General features: G+C 51.2%; 1 protein-coding gene across 3 annotated transcripts in view; it reads left to right on the forward strand.

The window, feature by feature from the left end:
- Positions 1-27610, forward strand: part of NBEAL2 (neurobeachin like 2) — a 236199-nt gene that overhangs the window by 30275 nt on the left and 178314 nt on the right. The gene's annotated exons all lie outside the window — the stretch shown is intronic.

Consider the following 27610-nt stretch of genomic DNA (forward strand, 5'->3'; position numbering starts at 1 on the left):
GGGAGTGGCAGTTGGTGCAGTATATACTCTGTATGGGGAATGGCAGCACAGTGCAGTATATACTCTGTATGGGGAGTGGCAGCGCGGTGCAGTATATACTCTATATGGGGAATGGCAGCGCGGTGCAGTATATACTCTATATGGGGGATGGCAGCGCGGTGCAGTATATACTTTGTATGGGGAGTGGCAGCGCAGTGCAGTATATACTCTGTATGGGGAGTGGCAGCACAGTGCAGTATATACTCTGTATGGGGAGTGGCAGCGCAGTGCAGTGTATACTCTGTATGTGGAATGGCAGCGCGGTGCAGTATATACTCTGGGGAATGGCAGTGTGGTGCAGTATATACTCTGTATGGGGAATGGCAGCACGGTGCAGTATATATATGGGGAGTGGCGGTGCAGTATATACTCTGTATGCGGAGTGGCAGCACGGTGCAGTATATACTCTGTATGGGGAATGGCAGCGTGGTGCAGTATATACTCTCTATGGGGAATGGCAGCGCGGTGCAGTATATACTCTATATGGGGGATGGCAGCGCGGTGCAGTATATACTTTGTATGGGGAATGGCAGCGCGGTGCAGTATATACTCTATATGGGGGATGGCAGCGCGGTGCAGTATATACTTTGTATGGGGAATGGCAGCGCGGTGCAGTATATACTCTATATGGGGGATGGCAGCGCGGTGCAGTATATACTCTGGGGAATGCAGTGTGGTGCAGTATATACTCTGTATGGGGGATGGCAGCGCGGTGCAGTATATACTCTGGGGAATGGCAGTGTGGTGCAGTATATACTCTGTATGGGGATGGCAGCGCGGTGCAGTATATACTCTATATGGGGGATGGCAGCGCGGTGCAGTATATACTTTGTATGGGGAGTGGCAGCGCGGTGCAGTATATACTCTGGGGAATGGCAGTGTGGTGCAGTATATACTCTGTATGGGGAGTGGCAGCACAGTGCAGTATATACTCTGTATGTGTAATGGCAGCACAGTGCAGTATATACTTTGTATGGGGGAATGGCAGCGCGGTGCAGTATATACTCTATAGGGAATGGCAGCGCGGTGCAGTATATACTCTGCGCTTCCCCTACATACGGCTGCGGACGTGTACCTACATGAGGTTATTAGTAAGTGTCTCGCTGCAGTCTCACATTGCAGTTTTTCCTGATCCGTAGACATTGAGGACAGTCTATACGTTGTATGACACAGATGTGTTACTTTATACAGCCACGAGAACAATGACACAGGGCAGCTCACAACTTCACTTCTGTCTGCACAAATCCACTCCAAGCAGGGCGGGGAACGCTGTATTAACTCTGTGCTGGCACAAAACAAAGCCGTGTCACCAGGAGCATTGGGGCACCTCTGTATGGCCGGAGCATTGGGGCACCTCTGTATGGCCGGAGCATTGGGGCACCTCTGTATGGCCGAGCATTGGCGGCACCTCTGTATGGCCGGAGCATTGGGGCACCTCTGTACTGACAGACATGTGCGCTGTATGGCCGGAGCATTGGGGCACCTCTGTATGGCCGGAGCATTGGGGCACCTCTGTATGGCCGGAGCATTGGGGCACCTCTGTATGGCCGGAGCATTGGGGCACCTCTGTATGGCCGGAGCATTGGGGCACCTCTGTATGGCCGGAGCATTGGGGACCTCTGTATGGCCGGAGCATTGGGGCACCTCTGTACTGACAGGCACGTGCGGTATGGCCGGAGCATTGGGGCACCTCTGTATGGCCGGAGCATTGGGGCACCTCTGTATGGCCGGAGCATTGGGGCACCTCTGTATGGCCGGAGCATTGGGGCACCTCTGTATGGCCGGAGCATTGGGGCACCTCTGTATGGCCGGAGCATTGGGGCACCTCTGTATGGCCGGAGCATTGGGGCACCTCTGTATGGCCGGAGCATTGGCGGCACCTCTGTACTGACAGGCACGTGCGCTGTATGGCCGGAGCATTGGGGCACCTCTGTATGGCCGGAGCATTGGGGCACCTCTGTACTGACAGACACGTGCGCTGTATGGCCGGAGCATTGGGGGCACCTCTGTATGGCCGGAGCATTGGGGCACCTCTGTATGGCCGGAGCATTGGCGGCACCTCTGTATGGCCGGAGCATTGGGGCACCTCTGTATGGCCGGAGCATTGGGGCACCTCTGTATGGCCGGAGCATTGGGGCACCGGAGCATTGGGCACCTCTGTATGGCCGGAGCATTGGGGCACCTCTGTATGGCCGGAGCATTGGGGCACCTCTGTATGGCCGGAGCATTGGGGCACCTCTGTATGGCCGGAGCATTGGGGGCACCTCTGTATGGCCGGAGCATTGGGGCACCTCTGTATGGCCGGAGCATTGGGGCACCTCTGTATGGCCGGAGCATTGGCGGCACCTCTGTATGGCCGGAGCATTGGGGCACCTCTGTATGGCCGGAGCATTGGGGCACCTCTGTACTGACAGACACGTGCGCTGTATGGCCGGAGCATTGGGGCACCTCTGTATGGCCGGAGCATTGGGGCACCTCTGTATGGCCGGAGCATTGGCGGCACCTCTGTATGGCCGGAGCATTGGGGCACCTCTGTATGGCCGGAGCATTGGGGCACCTCTGTACTGACAGACACGTGCGCTGTATGGCCGGAGCATTGGGGCACCTCTGTATGGCCGGAGCATTGGGGCACCTCTGTATGGCCGGAGCATTGGGGCACCTCTGTATGGCCGGAGCATTGGGGCACCTCTGTATGGCCGGAGCATTGGGGCACCTCTGTATGGCCGGAGCATTGGGGCACCTCTGTATGGCCGGAGCATTGGGGCACCTCTGTATGGCCGGAGCATTGGCGGCACCTCTGTACTGACAGACACGTGCGCTGTATGGCCGGAGCATTGGGGGCACCTCTGTATGGCCGGAGCATTGGGGCACCTCTGTATGGCCGGAGCATTGGGGCACCTCTGTATGGCCGGAGCATTGGGGGCACCTCTGTATGGCCGGAGCATTGGCGGCACCTCTGTATGGCCGGAGCATTGGCGGCACCTCTGTATGGCCGGAGCATTGGGGCACCTCTGTATGGCCGGAGCATTGGGGCACCTCTGTATGGCCGGAGCATTGGGGCACCTCTGTATGGCCGGAGCATTGGGGCACCTCTGTATGGCCGGAGCATTGGGGCACCTCTGTATGGCCGGAGCATTGGCGGCACCTCTGTATGGCCGGAGCATTGGGGCACCTCTGTATGGCCGGAGCATTGGGGCACCTCTGTACTGACAGACACGTGCGCTGTATGGCCGGAGCATTGGGGCACCTCTGTATGGCCGGAGCATTGGCGGCACCTCTGTACTGACAGACACGTGCGCTGTATGGCCGGAGCATTGGGGCACCTCTGTACTGACAGGCACGTGCGGTATGGCCGGAGCATTGGGGCACCTCTGTATGGCCGGAGCATTGGGGCACCTCTGTATGGCCGGAGCATTGGGGCACCTCTGTATGGCCGGAGCATTGGGGCACCTCTGTATGGCCGGAGCATTGGGGCACCTCTGTATGGCCGGAGCATTGGGGCACCTCTGTATGGCCGGAGCATTGGGGCACCTCTGTATGGCCGGAGCATTGGGGCACCTCTGTACTGACAGGCACGTGCGCTGTATGGCCGGAGCATTGGGGCACCTCTGTATGGCCGGAGCATTGGGGCACCTCTGTATGGCCGGAGCATTGGGGCACCTCTGTATGGCCGGAGCATTGGGGGCACCTCTGTATGGCCGGAGCATTGGCGGCACCTCTGTATGGCCGGAGCATTGGGGCACCTCTGTATGGCCGGAGCATTGGGGCACCTCTGTATGGCCGGAGCATTGGGGCACCTCTGTATGGCCGGAGCATTGGGGCACCTCTGTATGGCCGGAGCATTGGGGGCACCTCTGTATGGCCGGAGCATTGGGGGCACCTCTGTATGGCCGGAGCATTGGGGCACCTCTGTATGGCCGGAGCATTGGGGCACCTCTGTGAGGTCTTCGTATAACTGCATGGTTTTTGTGGTGTCACACAGTGATGACATCATTATTGTCATTTCACGTATAGAGTTACAATAAATTGCTGGGTCCATATAAATGCCCTGCGAGTTTCATCTCCTGTGTGAGAAGGGGTGCAGAGCTGGCACTGGGATCCAACCCGTGTTCCTTTAAGCCAGGAAAAACCAGGGTCCAAGACCCGGCTCCTGTCTGAAAGTGGTGTAAGTGACGTCCGGTATATTTGGACAGACCCCTGCCAGGTAGTAATTATTGACTTGTAATCGCTGCAGAGGAAATGGGGAAAGAGCAGCGGTCAGCATGAGCCTGCTATAGAGCAATGAGCACTGTTATCTGCAGTACCTGCTGTCTATCCACACCCTGAGGATGGCCAGGGTCTCTCTAGACTCACTGTCCACATCTTGGCCAATTTTATGTGTGGATTCCACGTTCTTGGCTGTTCTGTGTATGAACATGTCTTGTGATGTATTTTCTGCATGGATGCCACCACGTCTTTTACTGTTTCGTGTGTGGATGCCACGTTTTGTGCTGGCTTGTGTGTAGATGCCACGTCTTGTGCTGGCCTGTGTGTATGCCACCACGTCTTTCACGGTTTCGTGTGTAGATGCCACGTTTTGTTCTGGCTTGTGTGTGAGTGCCACGTCTTGCGCTGGCTTGTGTGTGAGTGCCACGTCTTGCGCTGGCTTGTGTGTGGGTGCCACGTCTTGCGCTGGCCTGTGTGTGGGTGTCACGTCTTGCGCTGGCCTCTGTGTGGATGCCACGTCTTACGCTGGCCTGTGTGTGGGTGCCACTTGGTGGACGTCAGTTTGGAGTGCTCACTCAGACGGCCCCGTGGCAGTAATTCTCTCCTGCCCTGAATCTGTGGCAGTGCTCCCCTGGGAATGATATTTATAGGCCCCAGATATTAGAGTTGCTGTATCTAGTTATAGACTACAGTGACCCACCTTTAAAGGTTGGTACAGTTCTACCTCCGGCCTTGGGACAGGTTAGGTGGTAAAACTACCACGTGTTTCTCCGGCTTCAGTCACCGACAACAGAGTAATTATGCCGCAGCAGTGGCGCCACCTACATGCAGGTATATCGGTATCCGCACAGATCACCGGCCACGAGAAGCGCCCACTGTGTTCCTGGATTGTAACTGAGCGCCTTTCCGTGACGGTAAACTGAGCCAGGACTCCTGGCAGATGCTGTAATGAGCTTGTCAATTATTTAGGGCTGTTCTCGGGTGTCTGGGAGTGTTCTCCCCGGCTGTCGCACAGGATATAGAATGAGTCTCATATTTAGGTGTTACAGCCGTAGCGAGCTCTACGACAGCCCTTATGGAGCGGTCGCTGAGTGACTGTAGCGGGGGAGAGGCTTTGTGCAGTAATTAGTGCTCAGTAGCTGTAGCGATACTTTACGTCTTACATTTTGCCCTTCAAAATTAAAATATGCCCCCCTCACTGAGGAGGTGCCGGGTGCTACTGTAGAACGAACACTAGACATATCGGTAGAAGGGCTTGCGCTCTTTTTTATGTGATGCTCTCACTGCAATGTGATGCTCTGCAGGGTTTAATGCATTAATGCGGTAACTATCCAATATGCAGCGTAGGAACACTGCTCGCAATATGTGCCTGAACTGATTTTATTGTGGCTCATATTTAAGGGATCTTCAGGTCTTCTGGTCCTCTGTCCTGATGCAGCGGGGAGGAAGGGGGGTGGGGGAGGGGGTTACTAGCAGAGTAGCAGTAAATACCATTTTCTCTAATCCTAGTGGATGCTGGGGACTCTGTAAGGACCATGGGGAATAGACGGGCTCCGCAGGAGACTGGGCACTCTAAGAAAGATTTAGTACTACTGGTGTGCACTGGCTCCTCCGTCTATGCCCCTCCTCCAGACTTCAGTTAGAATCTGTGCCCGGACAGAGCTGGGTGCTTTTAGTGAGCTCTCCTGAGCTTGCTAATAAGAAAGTATTTTAGTTAGGTTTTTTTATTTTCAGAGAGCTTCTGCTGGCAACAGACTCTCTGCTACGTGGGACTGAGGGGAGAGAAGCAAACCTACTAACTGCGGCTAGGTTGCGCTTCTTAGGCTACTGGACACCATTAGCTCCAGAGGGATCGAACACAGGAACCTAACCTTGGTCGTCCGTTCCCGGAGCCGCGCCGCCGTCCCCCTCGCAGAGCCAGAAGACAGAAGCCGGCGGGTTGAAGCAAGAAGACGTCAAAAGCGGCGGCAGAAGACTCCAGTCTTCATATGAGGTAGCGCACAGCACTGCAGCTGTGCGCCATTGCGCCCACACTAACCCACACACTGCGGTCACTGTAGGGTGCGGGGCGCCCTGGGCAGCAATTGATTACCTCCTGGCAAAAAGCAGCATATATACAGCTGGGCACTGTAATATGCATGAGCCCCCGCCATTAATTTTACACAAAATCGCGGGACAGAAGCCCGCCGCTGAGGGGGCGGGGCTTCTTCCTCAGCACTCACCAGCGCCATTTTCTCTCCACAGCTCCGCTGAGAGGAAGCTCCCCAGGCTCTCCCCTGCAGAAGCACGATAGAGAGGGTGAAAAAGAGAGGGGGGGGGGCACATAAATTTGGCGTAAAAACAATATATACAGCAGCTACTGGGTTAAAACTAAGTTACTGTGTGATTCCTGGGTCATATAGCGCTGGGGTGTGTGCTGGCATACTCTCTCTCTGTCTCTCCAAAGGGCCTTGTGGGGGAACTGTCTTCAAATAGAGCATCCCCTGTGTGTGTGTGGTGTGTCGGTACGTGTGTGTCGACATGTCTGAGAAAAGGCTCCCCTAAGGAGAAGATGGAGCTAATATATGTGTGAGAGGGTGTCTCCGTCGACAACGCCGACACCTGTTTGGATATGTGTAAGTGCTAAGGTGAATTTATTGCACAAAAGATTAGAGAACAGACAGGAAATCTACCCATGTCTGTCCCTATGTCACAGAGACCTTCAGAGTCTCACAATGCTCACTACCCAAAATAATAAACACTGATATCGACACGGATTTTGACTCCAGTGTCGACTACGATAATGCAAAGTTACAGCCAAAATGGCTGAAAGGGATTCAATATATGATTATTGTAATAAAAGATGATTTGCATATCACTGATGACTCATCTGTCGCTGACACAAGGGTACACATGTTTAAGGGGAAGAAAGCTGAGGTAAATTTCCCTCCTCTCATGAGGAAAAAGAGCGGGAATCTCCAGACAAGAGACTGCAGCTTCCCACAAAGAATTCTCAGGCAGTATCCTTTCCCCACTAGGGCCAGGATGTGATGGGAATCTTCCCCTAGGGTGTCACGTTTGCCAAGAAGGTAGCCCTAGCTATTCTCAGGGATCCTGCAGATAGCGTGCACATTCTAGTAGACTACTCAGACCGGCGATTGTGTCGGCATGGGTTTATAGCGCTGGGGCGGCGTGGACAGGTACCTTATCAGCAGAAATTGAGACCCTAGTATGTATGTGTGTGTGTATATATATATATATATATATATATATATATATATATAGAGAGAGAGATATGTATATAGAGAGATATGTATATATATATTAAAGATGCTGTCTTAAGAGATATATATAATCAAACATGCCCAAAGAGACATGAGTATACTGGGTCCTAGAGTCAAAGCTAGGTCGATTTCTGCTTGACGTGTCCTGTAGAATATGCAATGGACAGATGATGCCAACTTAAGTGGCATATGGAAGGCTGAGGATTGTGTGGAGAAGGGTTCTCGGACCTGGTCTCCACGGCTATAGCTGGTAATTCGGATATTTTGCCTTATATTCCTGCACAGCCTAGGAAAGCACGTCATTATCAAATGCAGCTTTTCAAAGAAAGAAACAAGAAAGTCCGAGGTGCGTCCTTTCTTGCCAGAGGCGGGGCCAGAGGAAAGAAGCTGCACAACACAGCTAGTTCCCAGGAACAGAAGTCCTCCCCGGCCTCTATGAAAATCCACTGCATGTCGCTGGGGCTCCACAGACGGAGCTAGGCCTGGTGGGGGCACGCTTTCGTAAGTTCTGCAACAAGTGGGTTCACTCCCTGTTAGATTCCTGGGCAATAGATATTGTGTCTCAGGGATACAAGCTGGACTTTGAGAAGAGGCCTCCTCACTGATGGCCCTGCCGGCTTCCCCCCACGAGAGGGAAACAGGGTTAACTGCAATTCACAAATTGTATCTTCAACAGGTGGTGGTCAAGGTTCCCCTCCTTCGACAAGGAGGGGGTTATTATTCGATAGAAAAAGCAAAAAATATTGCAGCGCACATAAGTTGGGCAAAGATTTTTATTTTTATTTCTTATTATTTACTGATATTACTATTTCATTCTAAAATTACATTCAAAAATCCAAAACCACCGGCCGGTGAATTTAAATGACTGGTATACTAAAATAAAAAAAAAACATAACACAGCCTGTTCTTCTAATAAAATATCTTATGTGAATAGACACACTAAAACTTAATTAATACGTCCACAAGGAATCACTCCCACCTAAAATATCTGTCTAAATAAACACAAGAATGTATAGAGGCTCAGTCAGGAATTAATATCGCTAAATCGCTAAAGAATGTAACAATATGGCACTCTAAACAACTTTCTTTTGTAACTAATACGTAACAGTCACACTTCTCATGAATAACTTCACAGACACACTAGATTGATCAATCCATTTTAGCACTGGCAATCCATTCAGTGCTTAATAATGTTATGTCACTATACCAACGTGACATGAAACACACTGATTCCTGCGGCTGGTTGGTGTCCCTGATAGCCGTAATTAGTTGTTTCTTGAAAATCACAGAATATAGAACAGTCCGTTTAGCAGTCAGTAACCGTCTATATTGAGCATGACAAAATAGACTTATTTGAATCGTCTGGCCAGACAAGGTAATTATTCTCACCGCACTCTCCAGCTAGATATGTACACAGGACTCCTCCCGGCTGCTGGTGCTTATAACCTTAGAGGGCAGTCATCTCTGGAGGATCAAGTCCATATGTAGATGTGAAACGGCTTGGAGCTGCAATTGGCGGTGAGCGTATCCACTAGTGGTGGTATGGATAAAAGTAACGTGAGTCCTTTTACGCGTTTCTCCGCCTCCCTCCGGGTTCAGCGGCTTCATCAGAAATAAACTCACTGCTCCTTTTTGCTCTATTTAAACCTCGCGGCTAAATACCGCGATGACGTCATCCCGTCATTCTAGTTTCCTTTAGCGTGTCAGATCTCTCTCTGGCTATGAGCCGCATAGCGGTTCCAGGTATGTGGCAGCAGTTTCAGTTATCTATCACACCTGTGGTCATTATACTCGTGTCTGCAGATCATTATCCTTTAAAGGGCTGATACAAGATTTTTCCTTGTGAATAAAATAGTGTATAGAAACAGTCTGTGCCATCAAAGAACTACCTAATATGAGCACATAGGAGCCTCAATTACACATATAATAAATAATAATACTTTAACATAAAATCATTACTAAAAAATATATATAAATAAATAAATATATTAACCTAATTTTCTCCCCTCTGGAAGACATGTCATCTTAGCATAAGAGAAGGTTATTCGACCATGTGGTAGTCCCGAAACCAGACGGTTCGGTCAGACCCATATTGAATTTAAAATCCCTGAACATATACCTGAAAAGGTTCAAGTTCAAGATGGAATTGCTAAGAGCGGTCGTTACAAACCTGAAAGGGGGAGATTTTATAGTGACTCGGGACATAAAGGAGGCATACCTTCATGTCCCCATTTATCCACCTCATCAGGCGTACCTCAGAATTGCGGTACGGGATTGTCATTACCAATTTCAGAGGAAATGTTGGTGCTCCTGCGGAAGCAAGGTGTCACTATTATCACGTACTTGGACGATCTCATAAAATCGAGATCAAGAGAGCAGTTGCTGAACAGCGTATCACTTTCTTTGGAAGTGTAACGGCAACACGGCTGGATTCTATATATTCCAAAGTCGCAGTTGGTTCCTACAGCTCATCTGCCTTTCCTAGGCATGATCCTAGACACAGACCAGAAAAGGGTTTATCTCCCGATAGAGAGAGCTCAGGAGCTCGTGACACTGGTCAGGAATCTATTAAAACCAAAACAGGTGTCAGTGCATCACTGCACTCGAGTCCTGGGAAGGATGGTGGCATCATACGAGGCCATTCCTTTCGGCAGGTTCCATGAGAGGACCTTCTAATGGGACTTACTGGACAAAGTGGTCCGGATCACATCTTTAGATGCATCGGTTAATCACCCTATCCCCCGGGGCCAGGGTGTCTCTCCTGTGGTGGCTGCAGAGTACTCACCTTGTCGAGGGCCGCAGGTTCGGCATTCAGGACTGGGTCCTGGTGACCACGGATGCAAGCCTCCGAGGGTGGGGGGCAGTCACTCAGGGAAAAAGTTTCCAAGGGCTGTGGTCAAGTCAGGAGACTTGCCTTCACATCAATATCCTGGAACTAAGGGCAATATACAACGCCCTAAGTCAAGCGGAGACCCTGCTTCGCAACCAATCGGTGCTGATTCAATCAGACAACATCACCGCAGTGGCTCATGTAAACCGCCAAGGCGGCACAAGGAGCAGGGTGGCGATGGCGGAAGCCACCAGAATTCTTCGATGGGCGGAGAATCACGTATGAGCACTGTCAGCAGTGTTCATTCCGGGAGTGGACAACTGGGAAGCAGACTTCCTCAGCAGGCACGACCTCCTCCCGCGAGAGGGGGGACTTCATCAAGAAGTCTTCGCGCAGATTGTAGGTTGGTGAGAACTGCCACATGTGGACATGATGGCATCCCGCCTCAACAAAAAGCTACAGAGGTATTGCGCCAGGTCAAGAGACTCTCAGGCGATAGCTGTAGACGCACTGGTGACACCGTGGATGTTCCAGTCGGTTTATGTGTTTCCTCCTCTTCCTCTCTTACCCAAGGTGCTGAGAATCATAAGGAAAAGAGGAGTGAGAACAATACTCATTGTTCCGGATTGGCCAAGAAAGACTTGGTATCCAGAGCTGCAAGAAATGCTCACAGAGGACCCATGGCCTCTGCCTCTAGGGCAGGATCTGTTGCAGCAGGGACCTTGTCTGTTCCAAGACTTACCGCAGCTGCGTTTGACGGCATGGCGGTTGAACGCCGGATCCTAGTAAAAAAAAAAGGGATTCCAGATGAGGTTATTCCTACGCTGATAAAGGCTAGGAAGGACGTGATGGCTAAACATTATCACCGTATACGGCGAAAATATGTTGCTTGGTGTGAGGCCAGGAATGCCTCTACAGAGGAATTCCAGCTGGGCCGTTTCCTTCACTTCCTACAGTCGGGAGTGACTTTGGGCCTAAAATTGGGGTCCATTAAGGTCCAGATTTCGGCCCTATCCATTTTCTTTCATAAAAAACTAGCTTCTCTACCTGAAGTTCAGACGTTTGTAAAGGGAGTGCTGCATATTCAGCCCCCTTTTGTGCCACCAGTGGCACCTTGGGATCTTAACGTGGTGTTGATTTTCCTGAAATCTCACTGGTTTGAGCCGCTTAAGACCGTGGAGTTAAAATATCTCACGTGGAAGTGGTCAAAAATTGGCGGCTTTGTGCTTAAATAAGGGTTATGTTATGGTTGCATCAGGTTTGTCTGATGCTCTGTTGTTGTTCATACTGTTGACTGGGTAAGTTATCACAAGTTATACGGTGTGATTGGTGTGGCTGGTATGAGTCTTACCCTGGATTCCAAAATCCTTTGCTTGTAATGTCAGCTCTTCCGGGCATAGTTTCTCTAACTGAGGTCTGGAGGAGGGGCATAGAGGGAGGAGCCAGTGCACACCAGTAGTACTAAATCTTTCTTAGAGTGCCCAGTCTCCTGCGGAGCCCGTCTATTCCCCATGGTCCTTAAGGAGTCCCCAGCATCCACTACGGACTACGAGAAATAGATTTACCGGTGAGTAAAATCTTATTATTGATCACATATTGATCCCGCAGCAGCAAATAACATTATTGATCACATATTGATCCCGCAGCAGCAAATCCCATATTAATCTCAAATGAATCAATGCGATTCATTCGCTTTTCGCTTCCGTTTGTTGTATCGGGGTTTTTCATTTTATTTTCTCCCTTTTTGGTGATTTGAGGACAGAAGAAAGACAATTCCTTGTGTTATTAGGAGAATATAAAGTGGCACGTGTGTATTTCACATAAAATATTTGATACGTAGCCAGTGGCGCCTCTGCCCGGTCGTTGCCTGGATAAGGCCCAGTGTTACTATGGGTTACACATGTTTTCACACGTAAGTGGCGCAAGCAGTGATCTCGTGGCTTCCAGGTGCGGATGCCATATAGGGTTTAATGCCACCCCCAGTAGGCATGGTGTTATCACTGTGTCCTCTGGCCAAGAGACTGGCAGCCTGGAGCTCGGGGCGCTGGTGCCACCTGTGCACACACTAAGACAGCGTAAAGTTTCCTGTGTCCCAGCCAGTTGCCCGGGGCAGGATATACTCCGCTGAAAGGCTGGGGCATTTGTCACTATCTATTTCATTTATTGCACCTACTTCTCACAATTTCTCCATGGGATGTGGAGAGTGGGGGCCTGCCTGTGGAAACGGCCCAAAGACCCATGCCCCAAGCCCAGCCTGAGCGCTACACTGTGTTATAGGGGGCCCGCACACCAAGCTTCACTAATACACATAACAGATATTGTGCGTTTCTGCTTATTTTAATGGTTATGTTAATATTTTGTTACAAGAGTGGAATAATCCTTTGCACAGTATCTGTGACTAAAGCCACAGGTTCCCTGCATCTGACCATGCAAGCTGGGACTTGTGGTTCTATTACGGCTAGAGACACCCCAGTTCTCATTCTGCTGGGGAACTACAAGCCCCAGCATGTCCTAAGTCAGAGGGAACTTCTGCTTCTCTAGTGGCCATGGATTTGCAAGTCCCGGCATCTCCTGTCAGCCAGAGGGAAGCTGTGCTTCTAGAGCTGTAATGGAACTACAAGTCCCAGCATAACCCATGAGCCAGAGGGAGTCTGTGCCTCTGTACTTGTAATAGAACTCCCCCCATCCTTTTCCAGACAGCTTGCAGAAAACGTGTGCATCTGTTGTGGGACTGCAAGTCGCAGCAGGCCCTGCTTGTTAGGTTCCACAGCACATGGAGAGCCTGTGGTTGTCCGGGTATGGGACACATGCTACGGGCAAGGTTCCTCGCTGCGTTCAGCACAGGTTACCGTTCCCAATTTAGTCCTCGTGGATCGTAAAGTATGAAAGTTAAAAAAAAAAAAATGTGAAAAACTCGTGTCGACCCTTTTTACTGGGCGACCTAATGGCCGCGTTGATCTATTCCCTATGTCGACCAATAGTTGTTGACCTAATGTGTGTCGACCTAGAGTCCGGATACCTGGTTGTCCACATCTTACTGTAGCAGTGTTGCTGTGATGGCTGTGCCCTGGGTGGGTGACTGGCAGATGAAGCAGAGAGCAGGTAGCAGGCCCTCAGGTGTTGGCTTGGTACCTGTGTGATCCCCCCCGTGCTGCGTCCCTAGGTGCAGGGTATAAGCTGCTGCTCTGCCTCGGACTCTGCACAGTCTGTGAACATACAGTAATAAGTAGAGTAAAGTTCACCTCCAGCTGCCCAGTGAAGCCTAAGAAATCGCCTACCTGTCCTGTACACATCCGGCCAGGCTGCTGTATTATTCTCATTATTCTGTAACGCGCCACAGTGCTCCACAGCGCCACGCAGTGGGGGAAACCGGGACATACAGACAGCATAGGTGCAGGCATGACAGCGGAGGGTCCTGCTCGGTGACTGAGCTTACAGTCTGACAGGAGGAGGGCACAGTGGCGATGGGAGCTGCACCGTCCTTGTATATCATCTCCAGTCTTCAGTCACATTGCTTATCACAGCTAGAACGGGTCTCTCTGCTCCCATGCACAAATACCCCAAACAGGTCATTGTCAGGATCGTCCGGTTCTATTAATTCTCTCAGTGAGATATAAAAATAAAACCCTAAGTGTAAGGACGTGCCAGCTGTGCTTCTCTCTGTATGTGTCTGATGGACGTTCTGTGGCAGGGTATTACTATCTGTTCTCATAGTGTATCTGGCCACAGACCCGGGGGAGGCAAGTGCAGAGGAACACAACGCCAAGGTTCCGTGCAGCCTGTACTCAGACAGGGCATAAGCTGTGACTGGCAGTGTTACGTATTATTCACTTTAATGTCCTCTTCACTAAATCCTCAAAATGTCATTTGTGTCTATTTCATTAGTATGGGAAAGTCCAGTGATTGATCTCATTGTTAACTTATTATTTACACTTAAGTTGGCTGTATGACCTTCTGATATCATAAACTCCCTGTATCTGCCACATCATATCATCACTACACTGCACTGCTGGGGACCCTGCTCCTTCCACTATATAACTCTCAGTCTGTGGCTTCCTGCTGCCTCCATTCCCCTCCTCACATCATGTCACTGCCCCTGTCACATGCAGCCCTGTCCTCACTGACACATCACTCATCTCCTGATATACTCTGTGCTGCTGGGGCCCCTGCTCCTCCCACTATATAACTCTCAGTCTGTGGCTTCCTGCTGCCTCCATTCCCCTCCTCACATCATGTCACTGCCCCTGTCAAATGCAGCCCTGTCCTCACTGACACATCACTCATCTCCTGATATACTCTGTGCTGCTGGGAACCCTGCTCCTCCCACTATATAACTCTCAGTCTGTGGCTTCCTGCTGCCTCCATTCCCCTCCTCACATCATGTCACTGTGCCTGTCACATGCAGCCCTGTCCTCTCTGACACATCACACATCTCCTGATATACTCTGTGCTGCCGGGGACCCTGCTCCTCCCACTATATAACGCTCAGTCTGTGGCTTCCTGCTGCCTCCATTCCCCTCCTCACATCATGTCACTGCTCCTGTCACATGCAGCCCTGTCCTCACTGACACATCACTCATCTTCTGATATACTCTGTGCTGCTGGGGACCCTGCTCCTCCCACTATATAACTCTCAGTCTGTGGCTTCCTGCTGCCTCCATTCCCCTCCTCACATCATGTCACTGCCCCTGTCACATGCAGCCATGTCCTCACTGACACATCACTCATCTCCTGATATACTCTGTGCTGCTGGGGACCCTGCTCCTCCTACTATATAACTCTCAGTCTGTGGCTTCCTGCTGCCTCCATTCCCCTCCTCACATCATATCACTGTCCCTGTCACATGCAGCCCTGTCCTCACTGACACATCTCTCATCTCCTGATATACTCTGTGCTGCTGGGGATCCTGCTCCTCCCACTATATAACTCTCAGTCTGTGGCTTCCTGCTGCCTCCATTCCCCTCCTCACATCATGTCACATACAGCCCTGTCCTCACTGACACATCACTCATCTCCTGATATACTCTGTGCTGCTGGGGACCCTGCTCCTCCCACTATATAACTCTCAGTCTGTGGCTTCCTGCTGCCTCCATTCCCCTCCTCACATCTCACTGCCCTGTCACATGCAGCCCTGTCCTCACTGACACATCACTCATCTCCTGATATACTCTGTGCTGCTGGGGACCCTGCTCCTTCCACTATATAACTCTCAGTCTGTGGCTTCCTGCTGCCTCCATTCCCCTCCTCACATCTCACTGCCCTGTCACATGCAGCCCTGTCCTCACTGACACATCACTCATCTCCTGATATACTCTGTGCTGCTGGGGACCCTGCTCCTTCCACTATATAACTCTCAGTCTGTGGCTTCCTGCTGCCTCCATTCCCCCCCCTCACATCATATCACTGCCCCTGTCACATGCAGCCCTGTCCTCACTGACACATCGCTCATCTCCTGATATACTCTGTGCTGCTGGTGATCCTGCTCCTCCCACTATATAACTCTCAGTCTGTGGCTTCCTGCTGCCTCCATTCCCCTCCTCACATCATGTCACATACAGCCCTGTCCTCACTGACACATCACTCATCTCCTGATATACTCTGTGCTGCTGGGGACCCTGCTCCTCCCACTATATAACTCAGTCTGTGGCTTCCTGCTGCCTCCATTCTCCTCCTCACATCTCGCTGCCCCTGTCACATGCAGCCCTGTCCTCACTGACACATCACTCATCTCCTGATATACTCTGTGCTGCTGGGGACCCTGCTCCTCCCACTATATAACTCTCAGTCTGTGGCTTCCTGCTGCCTCCATTCCTCTCCTCACATCATGTCACTGCCCCTGTCACATGCAGTCCTGTCCTCACTGACACATCATTCATCTCCTGATATACTCTGTGCTGCTGGGGACCCTTCTCCTCCCACTATATAACTCTCAGTCTGTGGCTTCCTGCTGCCTCCATTCTCCTCCTCACATCTCACTGCCCCTGTCACATGCAGCCCTGTCCTCACTGACACATCACTCATCTCCTGATATTCTCTGTGCTGCTGGGGACCCTGCTCCTCCCACTATATAACTCTCAGTCTGTGGCTTCCTGCTGCCTCCATTCCCCTCCTCACATCATGTCACATACAGCCCTGTCCTCACTGACACATCACTCATCTCCTGATATACTCTGTGCTGCTGGAGACCCTGCTCCTCCCACTATATAACTCTCAGTCTGTGGCTACCTGCTGCCTCCATTCTCCTCCTCACATCTCACTGCCCCTGTCACATGCAGCCCTGTCCTCACTGACACATCACTCATCTCCTGATATACTCTGTGCTGCTGGGGACCCTGCTCCTCCCACTATATAACTCTCAGTCTGTGGCTACCTGCTGCCTCCATTCTCCTCCTCACATCTCACTGCCCCTGTCACATGCAGCCCTGTCCTCACTGACACATCACTCATCTCCTGATATACTCTGTGCTGCTGGGGACCCTGCTCCTCCCACTATATAACTCTCAGTCTGTGGCTTCCTGCTGCCTCCATTCCCCTCCTCACATCATGTCACTGCCCCTGTCACATGCAGCCCTGTCCTCACTGACACATCACTCATCTCCTGATATACTCTGTGCTGCTGGGGACCCTTCTCCTCCCACTATATAACTCTCAGTCTGTGGTTACCTGCTGCCTCCATTCCCCTCCTCACATCATGTCACTGCCCCTGTCACATTGCAGCCCTGTCCTCACTGACAAATCACTCATCTCCTGATATACTCTGTGCTGCTGGAGACACTGCTCCTCCCACTATATAACTCTCAGTCTGTGGTTTCCTGCTGCCTCCATTCCCCTCCTCACATCATGTCACTGCCCCTGTCACATGCAGCCCTCTCCTCACTGACACATCACTCATCTCCTGATATACTCTGTGCTGCTGGGGACCCTGCTCCTCCCACTATATAACTCTCAGTCCGTGGCTTCCTGCTGCCTCCATTCCCCTCCTCACATCATGTCACTGCCCCTGTCACATGCAGCCCTGTCCTCACTGACACATCACTCATCTCCTGATATACTCTGTGCTGCTGGGGACCCTGCTCCTCCCACTATATAACTCTGTCTGTGGCTTCCTGCTGCCTCCATTCCCCTCCTCACATCATGTCACTGCCCCTGTCACATGCAGTCCTGTCCTCACTTACACATCACTCATCTCCTGATCTACTCTGTGCTGCTGGGGACCCTGCTCCTCCCACTATATAACTCTCAGTCTGTGGCTTCCTGCTGCCTCCATTCCCCTCCTCACATCATGTCACTGCCCCTGTCACATGCAGCCCTGTCCTCACTGACACATCACTCATCTCCTGATATACTCTGTGCTGCTGGGGACCCTGCTCCTCCCACTATATAACTCTCAGTCTGTGGCTACCTGCTGCCTCCATTCCCCTCCTCACATCATGTCACTGCCCCTGTCACATGCAGTCCTGTCCTCACTTACACATCACTCATCTCCTGATCTACTCTGTGCTGCTGGGGACCCTGCTCCTCCCACTATATAACTCTGTCTGTGGCTTCCTGCTGCCTCCATTCCCCTCCTCACATCATGTCACTGCCCCTGTCACATGCAGCCCTGTCCTCACTGACACATCACTCATCTCCTGATATACTCTGTGCTGCTGGGGACCCTGCTCCTCCCACTATATAACTCTCAGTCTGTGGCTACCTGCTGCCTCCATTCCCCTCCTCACATCATGTCACTGCCCCTGTCACATGCAGCCCTGTCCTCACTGTCACATCATGCATCTCCTGATATACTCTGTGCTGCTGGGGACCCTGCTCCTCCCACTATCTAACTCTCAGTCTGTGGCTACCTGCTGCCTCCATTCCCCTCCTCACATCATGTCACTGCCCCTGTCACATTGCAGCCCTGTCCTCACTGACACATCACTCATCTCCTGATATACTCTGTGCTGCTGGGGACCCTGCTCCTCCCACTATCTAACTCTCAGTCTGTGGCTTCCTGCTGCCTCCATTCCCCTCCTCACATCATGTCACTGCCCCTGTCACATTGCAGCCCTGTCCTTGGGCACCAAGAGAGGGGGGTCATTATTCTTAACCTAGCCAGGGCCAAGTCTCTCTGATTTGGACTCCTCCTCATGATTACATCATTTTTATCAGCAGTGGGTTTTATTATATAGATGAGACCTCATAGATATCTATCACTCCTGGTGACGCTTCTGCCTTGAGTCAGGTGAAAGTCTCTCTCTAGCTTTGTTTCCATGAGACTGACGCTCACCCCCTGGGTCTTCTGTCATCCGTTGTGTAATCAGGGGTCTTGTGGCAGCGGAGCGCGGTGCTGAGCACTCAGAGTGTTTTCCTCTGCAGTCAGCACTTTATGCAGAGCGAGCAGCGGATCTTTATCAGCACCTTACACTGGCTGTAATATTAACTATTATAGTGCAGCAGTCTTGCTCATCGTGTCCATTGGATGGAGATGGGTCAGGTAATGCCTGTGGGGGTTGGGGGAGGGGGGGGGGTTGGGTCATATCTGCGGTTCTTCTATGTTTTAGAAGTCTTAACCAGTCATTGCAGTTTTTGGCAGCATCTCGGATCTGGTATCTCGGATTCTCTCCGCCAAAAAGATATTGGTCAGACCACGGGACTCATCCTTAGCGTTGAGACTTAGACCCCCGCTCAGACAAATATCTCACAGGGGAGCAGACAAATCAGAATGACGAGCTAGATCACCGTGACGCATGTATGACATTATCCTGGCAGAATAAGCCTTGTATCTGAAGTACTCCAGGTAACTGGACTTTCTGCTCCGGTTACGTAGAGACCGTCTCCCTGAGTTATCGGGCATTTTCCATTGGAACGCTCTCCCCGGTTCCATGCCCAGATGACCAGCCAAAGCTTGCCATAAGCAGTGACTGAGACTGGCCGCCATCTTTACTGATCTTGCTGTGTCCATATTGTGCTGCCGGTGAGACATGAAACTCCTCACATATAAAGTATGGGCTGATGGCTCACCGTCCATTATGTTACTATGGTGAGGGCGTACATTCTGTCACCCCTAGAGGACAGATTAGGCCTCATTACACCTTGTCCCGGCGGAGCATCCTGTTTGGTCAATGGCGCTGTCCTGGAGAGGAGCGTGATGGCGCTGACTGCCATATAACGCTCTGATTGTCCAGACTTGTATAATCCTACACATAATGATGTGTTTTCTGAATCCCGTTCTACTATGATGTGAAAGGAACCTCCCTCCACGTAGACCCTTTCCTGACGTCTCTTTATATGTTACCATGACCAGAGGGGGGGGGGGGGTGTATTGTGGCGGTTCCATAGTTCCTGGTATTAGGTTTCCCATCTCCTGGTCTGGTCTTACGCTGCATTATTATTTCCTATAGGTTTATTTCTAGTACAACATACAAATTAAAAGCAGCATCCCAATCCCAGACTAAGCAATATGCCAAAGACGGACATTGTGCCACTTTCTACCTCACGGATGCCCAACAGACAGGCAGATTTCCGGGTGAAGCCGTCCTGCCCGGTAATTTGCCAATTCATACGGGTCCTTTTTCTGTGTGAAAGTCATCCCGGGTGACCTTTTCACACAGACAAAATGCCCGTTTTGATCCGCAATTACCGGGTAGAAATTCTTGACCCGGTGATTGACTTCTCTGTGTGAAAAGGGGGGTCAGGCAGAGACCGGCAAACCGACCCGGCACTGGAATCCTGGGTAATTGCTGGGCTGTCTGTCTGAAAAGGGTATGAGAGATACAAGGTGTCATCCAGTAGAGTGTAAGCGTGCGAGCAGGGCCCTCCTACCTCTGTCTGTTATTACCCAGTCTTCTTTTATCCCTGATGTTTCCAATTGTAAAGCGCAATGGAATGTGCTGCGCTATATAGGAAACGGTTAATAAATACATTCATTAATTACTAAGTGTATTTGTACTGGCTGATGTGTGACAGCAAGAACACTCCACAGTGTAACCAAATCAGCCTGTTCCTGGACGGGTACATTCTATATAGCCTGGTGCAGAGGATCCGGGACATTGTCTCTACATTTCCTGCATTATTATGTTAGTAGTTGTCATTGTTCTTTCCTTTTGTTGTCATTATAGGTGTGTGTGTGGTATGTGTGCATATATATATATATATATATATGTGTGTGTGTATGGTATGCGTGCATATATATGTGTATGTGGTATGTGTGCATATATACATATATGTGTGTGGTATGTGTGCATATATATGTGTGTATATGTATGTGTGTGTGTATATGTATGTGTGTGTATATGTATGTGTATGTGTGTGTATATATAAATATATATATATATATATATATATATAGGTGTAGTATGTTATGCCGGTGGTCAGGCTCCCGGCGGCAGACCACCCTGTGTGTGTATGTATGTATGTATGTATGTATGTATTTTTTATATTTTTATATATATATATATATATATATATATATATATACACACACACTGTATATGTAATACAAATTGTAGGCATCACGCTGTTGACTAAAATCAGTGCGCGATGTGGATTATGGATACATCATTTGAAAGCTAAAGCGTAGGACACTACCATTTTGGATATGATGGTAATGGTCAGCTAGGGGGGAGATTCAATCAGCCGCTCTAACGCTCACAGCTATTTAATTATGAGCCTGTTTTCAGGTGCGTTATCCCAATATTTCAGGTGACACGCTCACAGTGGCTGTGGAAGACTTACAGTACTTCCATGGTAAGTACAACCTGTGGGCTGCGGTTGAATAACCCCGGGCACTGCTGCTACAAGCCTAGCCCGCAGTAGTGGCCGCAGCTAATTGTGAGTCTGCCCCTTGGAGATTCCATAATAACTGTGACACTGGCGCGACATTTCCGGCTCTGAATAGTTCTATGCGGTCAGACGCTGCTGTGATAAAGAGGTGAATTCAGTTCTCATTGCGGGGATGTAGCTCCCTGATTAAGTGCCCAGAGTTATTCAGTTGACAGTATCCCGCCAGGCACTTAACCCTCTGCATTTACAGATCACCTCCCCCCCAACGCCGCTTCGCCGCCCCCAGACGCACATCGCCTGTCAAACACCATGCAATTGCATCTTTCCTATGTCCGGTGTGCGTGCTCAGACCCTATGGACGCAGTTTTTGCATGGGAGCGCAGCGGCTGCGTCATCTCTGATTAAGGCCCCATATCTGCATGAATGAAAGACCTTCCTTGTGCTGTGTGACCGAGCGCTGTGTGAGGGGTATTCTGGCTGCTCCTGCGCTGTCACCTGTGATATGAGGAGCTGGATAATGTTTCCCTGTGCTGTGTGACTGAGCGCTGTGTGAGGGGTATTCTGTCTCCTCCTGCGCTGTCACCTGTGATATGAGGAGCTGGATAATGTTTCCCTGTGCTGTGTGACTGAGCGCTGTGTGAGGGGTATTCTGTCTGCTCCTGTGCTGTCACCTGTGATATGAGGAGCTGGATAATGTTTCCCTGTGCTGTGTGACTGAGCGCTGTGTGAGGGGTATTCTGTCTCCTGTGCTGTCACCTGTGATATGAGGAGCTGGATAATGTTTCCCTGTGCTGTGTGACTGAGCGCTGTGTGAGGGGTATTCTGGCTGCTCCTGTGCTGTCACCTGTGATATGAGGAGCTGGATAATGTTTCCCTGTGCTGTGTGACTGAGCGCTGTGTGAGGGGTATTCTGGCTGCTCCTGTGCTGTCACCTGTGATATGAGGAGCTGGATAATGTGTCCCTGTGCTGTGTGACTGAGCGCTGTGTGAGGGGTATTCTGGCTGCTCCTGTGCTGTCACCTGTGATATGAGGAGCTGGATAATGTTTCCCTGTGCTGTGTGACTGAGCGCTGTGTGAGGGGTATTCTGTCTCCTGTGCTGTCACCTGTGATATGAGGAGCTGGATAATGTTTCCCTGTGCTGTGTGACTGAGCGCTGTGTGAGGGGTATTCTGTCTCCTCCTGCGCTGTCACCTGTGATATGAGGAGCTGGATAATGTTTCCCTGTGCTGTGTGACTGAGCGCTGTGTGAGGGGTATTCTGGCTGCTCCTGTGCTGTCACCTGTGATATGAGGAGCTGGATAATGTTTCCCTGTGCTGTGTGACTGAGCGCTGTGTGAGGGGTATTCTGTCTCCTCCTGCGCTGTCACCTGTGATATGAGGAGCTGGATAATGTTTCCCTGTGCTGTGTGACTGAGCGCTGTGTGAGGGGTATTCTGTCTCCTGTGCTGTCACCTGTTATATGAGGAGCTGGATAATGTTTCCCTGTGCTGTGTGACTGAGCGCTGTGTGAGGGGTATTCTGTCTCCTGCGCTGTCACCTGTGATATGAGGAGCTGGATAATGTTTCCCTGTGCTGTGTGACTGAGCGCTGTGTGAGGGGTATTCTGTCTCCTCCTGCGCTGTCACCTGTGATATGAGGAGCTGGATAATGTTTCCCTGTGCTGTGTGACTGAGCGCTGTGTGAGGGGTATTCTGTCTGCTCCTGTGCTGTCACCTGTGATATGAGGAGCTGGATAATGTTTCCCTGTGCTGTGTGACTGAGCGCTGTGTGAGGGGTATTCTGGCTGCTCCTGTGCTGTCACCTGTGATATGAGGAGCTGGATAATGTTTCCCTGTGCTGTGTGACTGAGCGCTGTGTGAGGGGTATTCTGTCTCCTCCTGCGCTGTCACCTGTGATATGAGGAGCTGGATAATGTTTCCCTGTGCTGTGTGACTGAGCGCTGTGTGAGGGGTATTCTGGCTGCTCCTGTGCTGTCACCTGTGATATGAGGAGCTGGATAATGTTTCCCTGTGCTGTGTGACTGAGCGCTGTGTGAGGGGTATTCTGTCTCCTGCGCTGTCACCTGTGATATGAGGAGCTGGATAATGTTTCCCTGTGCTGTGTGACTGAGCGCTGTGTGAGGGGTATTCTGTCTCCTCCTGCGCTGTCACCTGTGATATGAGGAGCTGGATAATGTTTCCCTGTGCTGTGTGACTGAGCGCTGTGTGAGGGGTATTCTGTCTGCTCCTGTGCTGTCACCTGTGATATGAGGAGCTGGATAATGTTTCCCTGTGCTGTGTGACTGAGCGCTGTGTGAGGGGTATTCTGGCTGCTCCTGTGCTGTCACCTGTGATATGAGGAGCTGGATAATGTTTCCCTGTGCTGTGTGACTGAGCGCTGTGTGAGGGGTATTCTGGCTCCTGTGCTGTCACCTGTGATATGAGGAGCTGGATAATGTTTCCCTGTGCTGTGTGACTGAGCGCTGTGTGAGGGGTATTCTGTCTGCTCCTGTGCTGTCACCTGTGATATGAGGAGCTGGATAATGTTTCCCTGTGCTGTGTGACTGAGCGCTGTGTGAGGGGTATTCTGTCTCCTGTGCTGTCACCTGTGATATGAGGAGCTGGATAATGTTTCCCTGTGCTGTGTGACTGAGCGCTGTGTGAGGGGTATTCTGGCTGCTCCTGCGCTGTCACCTGTGATATGAAGAGCTGGATAATGTTTCCCTGTGCTGTGTGACTGAGCGCTGTGTGAGGGGTATTCTGTCTGCTCCTGCGCTGTCACCTGTGATATGAGGAGCTGGATAATGTTTCCCTGTGCTGTGTGACTGAGCGCTGTGTGAGGGGTATTCTGTCTCCTGTGCTGTCACCTGTGATATGAAGAGCTGGATAATGTTTCCCTGTGCTGTGTGACTGAGCGCTGTGTGAGGGGTATTCTGGCTGCTCCTGCGCTGTCACCTGTGATATGAAGAGCTGGATAATGTTTCCCTGTGCTGTGTGACTGAGCGCTGTGTGAGGGGTATTCTGTCTCCTGTGCTGTCACCTGTGATATGAGGAGCTGGATAATGTTTCCCTGTGCTGTGTGACTGAGCGCTGTGTGAGGGGTATTCTGTCTCCTGTGCTGTCACCTGTGATATGAGGAGCTGGATAATGTTTCCCTGTGCTGTGTGACTGAGCGCTGTGTGAGGGGTATTCTGGCTGCTCCTGTGCTGTCACCTGTGATATGAGGAGCTGGATAATGTTTCCCTGTGCTGTGTGACTGAGCGCTGTGTGAGGGGTATTCTGTCTCCTGTGCTGTCACCTGTGATATGAGGAGCTGGATAATGTTTCCCTGTGCTGTGTGACTGAGCGCTGTGTGAGGGGTATTCTGGCTGCTCCTGCGCTGTCACCTGTGATATGAGGAGCTGGATAATGTTTCCCTGTGCTGTGTGACTGAGCGCTGTGTGAGGGGTATTCTGGCTGCTCCTGCGCTGTCACCTGTGATATGAGGAGCTGGATAATGTTTCCCTGTGCTGTGTGACTGAGCGCTGTGTGAGGGGTATTCTGTCTCCTGTGCTGTCACCTGTGATATGAGGAGCTGGATAATGTTTCCCTGTGCTGTGTGACTGAGCGCTGTGTGAGGGGTATTCTGTCTCCTGTGCTGTCACCTGTGATATGAGGAGCTGGATAATGTTTCCCTGTGCTGTGTGACTGAGCGCTGTGTGAGGGGTATTCTGTCTCCTGTGCTGTCACCTGTGATATGAGGAGCTGGATAATGTTTCCCTGTGCTGTGTGACTGAGCGCTGTGTGAGGGGTATTCTGTCTGCTCCTGTGCTGTCACCTGTGATATGAGGAGCTGGATAATGTTTCCCTGTGCTGTGTGACTGAGCGCTGTGTGAGGGGTATTCTGTCTGTCTCCTGTGCTGTCACCTGTGATATGAGGAGCTGGATAATGTTTCCCTGTGCTGTGTGACTGAGCGCTGTGTGAGGGGTATTCTGTCTCCTGCGCTGTCACCTGTGATATGAGGAGCTGGATAATGTTTCCCTGTGCTGTGTGACTGAGCGCTGTGTGAGGGGTATTCTGTCTCCTGTGCTGTCACCTGTGATATGAGGAGCTGGATAATGTTTCCCTGTGCTGTGTGACTGAGCGCTGTGTGAGGGGTATTCTGGCTGCTCCTGTGCTGTCACCTGTGATATGAGGAGCTGGATAATGTTTCCCTGTGCTGTGTGACTGAGCGCTGTGTGAGGGGTATTCTGGCTGCTCCTGCGCTGTCACCTGTGATATGAGGAGCTGGATAATGTTTCCCTGTGCTGTGTGACTGAGCGCTGTGTGAGGGGTATTCTGGCTGCTCCTGCGCTGTCACCTGTGATATGAGGAGCTGGATAATGTTTCCCTGTGCTGTGTGACTGAGCGCTGTGTGAGGGGTATTCTGGCTGCTCCTGCGCTGTCACCTGTGATATGAGGAGCTGGATAATGTTTCCCTGTGCTGTGTGACTGAGCGCTGTGTGAGGGGTATTCTGTCTCCTGTGCTGTCACCTGTGATATGAGGAGCTGGATAATGTTTCCCTGTGCTGTGTGACTGAGCGCTGTGTGAGGGGTATTCTGTCTCCTGTGCTGTCACCTGTGATATGAAGAGCTGGATAATGTTTCCCTGTGCTGTGTGACTGAGCGCTGTGTGAGGGTATTCTGTCTCCTGTGCTGTCACCTGTGATATGAGGAGCTGGATAATGTTTCCCTGTGCTGTGTGACTGAGCGCTGTGTGAGGGGTATTCTGTCTCCTGTGCTGTCACCTGTGATATGAGGAGCTGGATAATGTTTCCCTGTGCTGTGTGACTGAGCGCTGTGTGAGGGGTATTCTGTCTCCTGCACTGTCACCTGTGATATGAGGAGCTGGATAATGTTTCCCTGTGCTGTGTGACTGAGCGCTGTGTGAGGGGTATTCTGTCTCCTGTGCTGTCACCTGTGATATGAAGAGCTGGATAATGTTTCCCTGTGCTGTGTGACTGAGCGCTGTGTGAGGGGTATTCTGGCTGCTCCTGTGCTGTCACCTGTGATATGAAGAGCTGGATAATGTTTCCCTGTGCTGTGTGACTGAGCGCTGTGTGAGGGGTATTCTGGCTGCTCCTGCGCTGTCACCTGTGATATGAGGAGCTGGATAATGTTTCCCTGTGCTGTGTGACTGAGCGCTGTGTGAGGGGTATTCTGGCTGCTCCTGCGCTGTCACCTGTGATATGAAGAGCTGGATAATGTTTCCCTGTGCTGTGTGACTGAGCGCTGTGTGAGGGGTATTCTGGCTGCTCCTGCGCTGTCACCTGTGATATGAGGAGCTGGATAATGTTTCCCTGTGCTGTGTGACTGAGCGCTGTGTGAGGGGTATTCTGGCTGCTCCTGTGCTGTCACCTGTGATATGAGGAGCTGGATAATGTTTCCCTGTGCTGTGTGACTGAGCGCTGTGTGAGGGGTATTCTGGCTGCTCCTGCTGCTGTCACCTGTGATATGAGGAGCTGGATAATGTTTCCCTGTGCTGTGTGACTGAGCGCTGTGTGAGGGGTATTCTGGTGCTCCTGTGCTGTCACCTGTGATATGAGGAGCTGGATAATGTTTCCCTGTGCTGTGTGACTGAGCGCTGTGTGAGGGGTATTCTGGTCTCCTGTGCTGTCACCTGTGATATGAGGAGCTGGATAATGTTTCCCTGTGCTGTGTGACTGAGCGCTGTGTGAGGGGTATTCTGGCTGCTCCTGTGCTGTCACCTGTGTTATGAGGAGCTGGATAATGTTTCCCTGTGCTGTGTGACTGAGCGCTGTGTGAGGGGTATTCTGGCTGCTCCTGTGCTGTCACCTGTGATATGAGGAGCTGGATAATGTTTCCCTGTGCTGTGTGACTGAGCGCTGTGTGAGGGGTATTCTGGCTGCTCCTGTGCTGTCACCTGTGATATGAGGAGCTGGATAATGTTTCCCTGTGCTGTGTGACTGAGCGCTGTGTGAGGGGTATTCTGCTGCTCCTGCTGCTGTCACCTGTGATATGAGGAGCTGGATAATGTTTCCCTGTGCTGTGTGACTGAGCGCTGTGTGAGGGGTATTCTGGCTGCTCCTGCGCTGTCACCTGTGATATGAGGAGCTGGATAATGTTTCCCTGTGCTGTGTGACTGAGCGCTGTGTGAGGGGTATTCTGGTCTCCTGCGCTGTCACCTGTGATATGAGGAGCTGGATAATGTTTCCCTGTGCTGTGTGACTGAGCGCTGTGTGAGGGGTATTCTGGCTGCTCCTGTGCTGTCACCTGTGATATGAGGAGCTGGATAATGTTTCCCTGTGCTGTGTGACTGAGCGCTGTGTGAGGGGTATTCTGGTGCTCCTGCGCTGTCACCTGTGATATGAGGAGCTGGATAATGTTTCCCTGTGCTGTGTGACTGAGCGCTGTGTGAGGGGTATTCTGCTCTCCTGTGCTGTCACCTGTGATATGAGGAGCTGGATAATGTTTCCCTGTGCTGTGTGACTGAGCGCTGTGTGAGGGGTATTCTCGGTCTGGGGGATTCTGGCTGCTCCTGTGCTGTC

Source organism: Pseudophryne corroboree, chromosome 5 (assembly GCF_028390025.1).
Source record: "Pseudophryne corroboree isolate aPseCor3 chromosome 5, aPseCor3.hap2, whole genome shotgun sequence".
Taxonomy (NCBI): Eukaryota; Metazoa; Chordata; class Amphibia; order Anura; family Myobatrachidae; genus Pseudophryne; species Pseudophryne corroboree.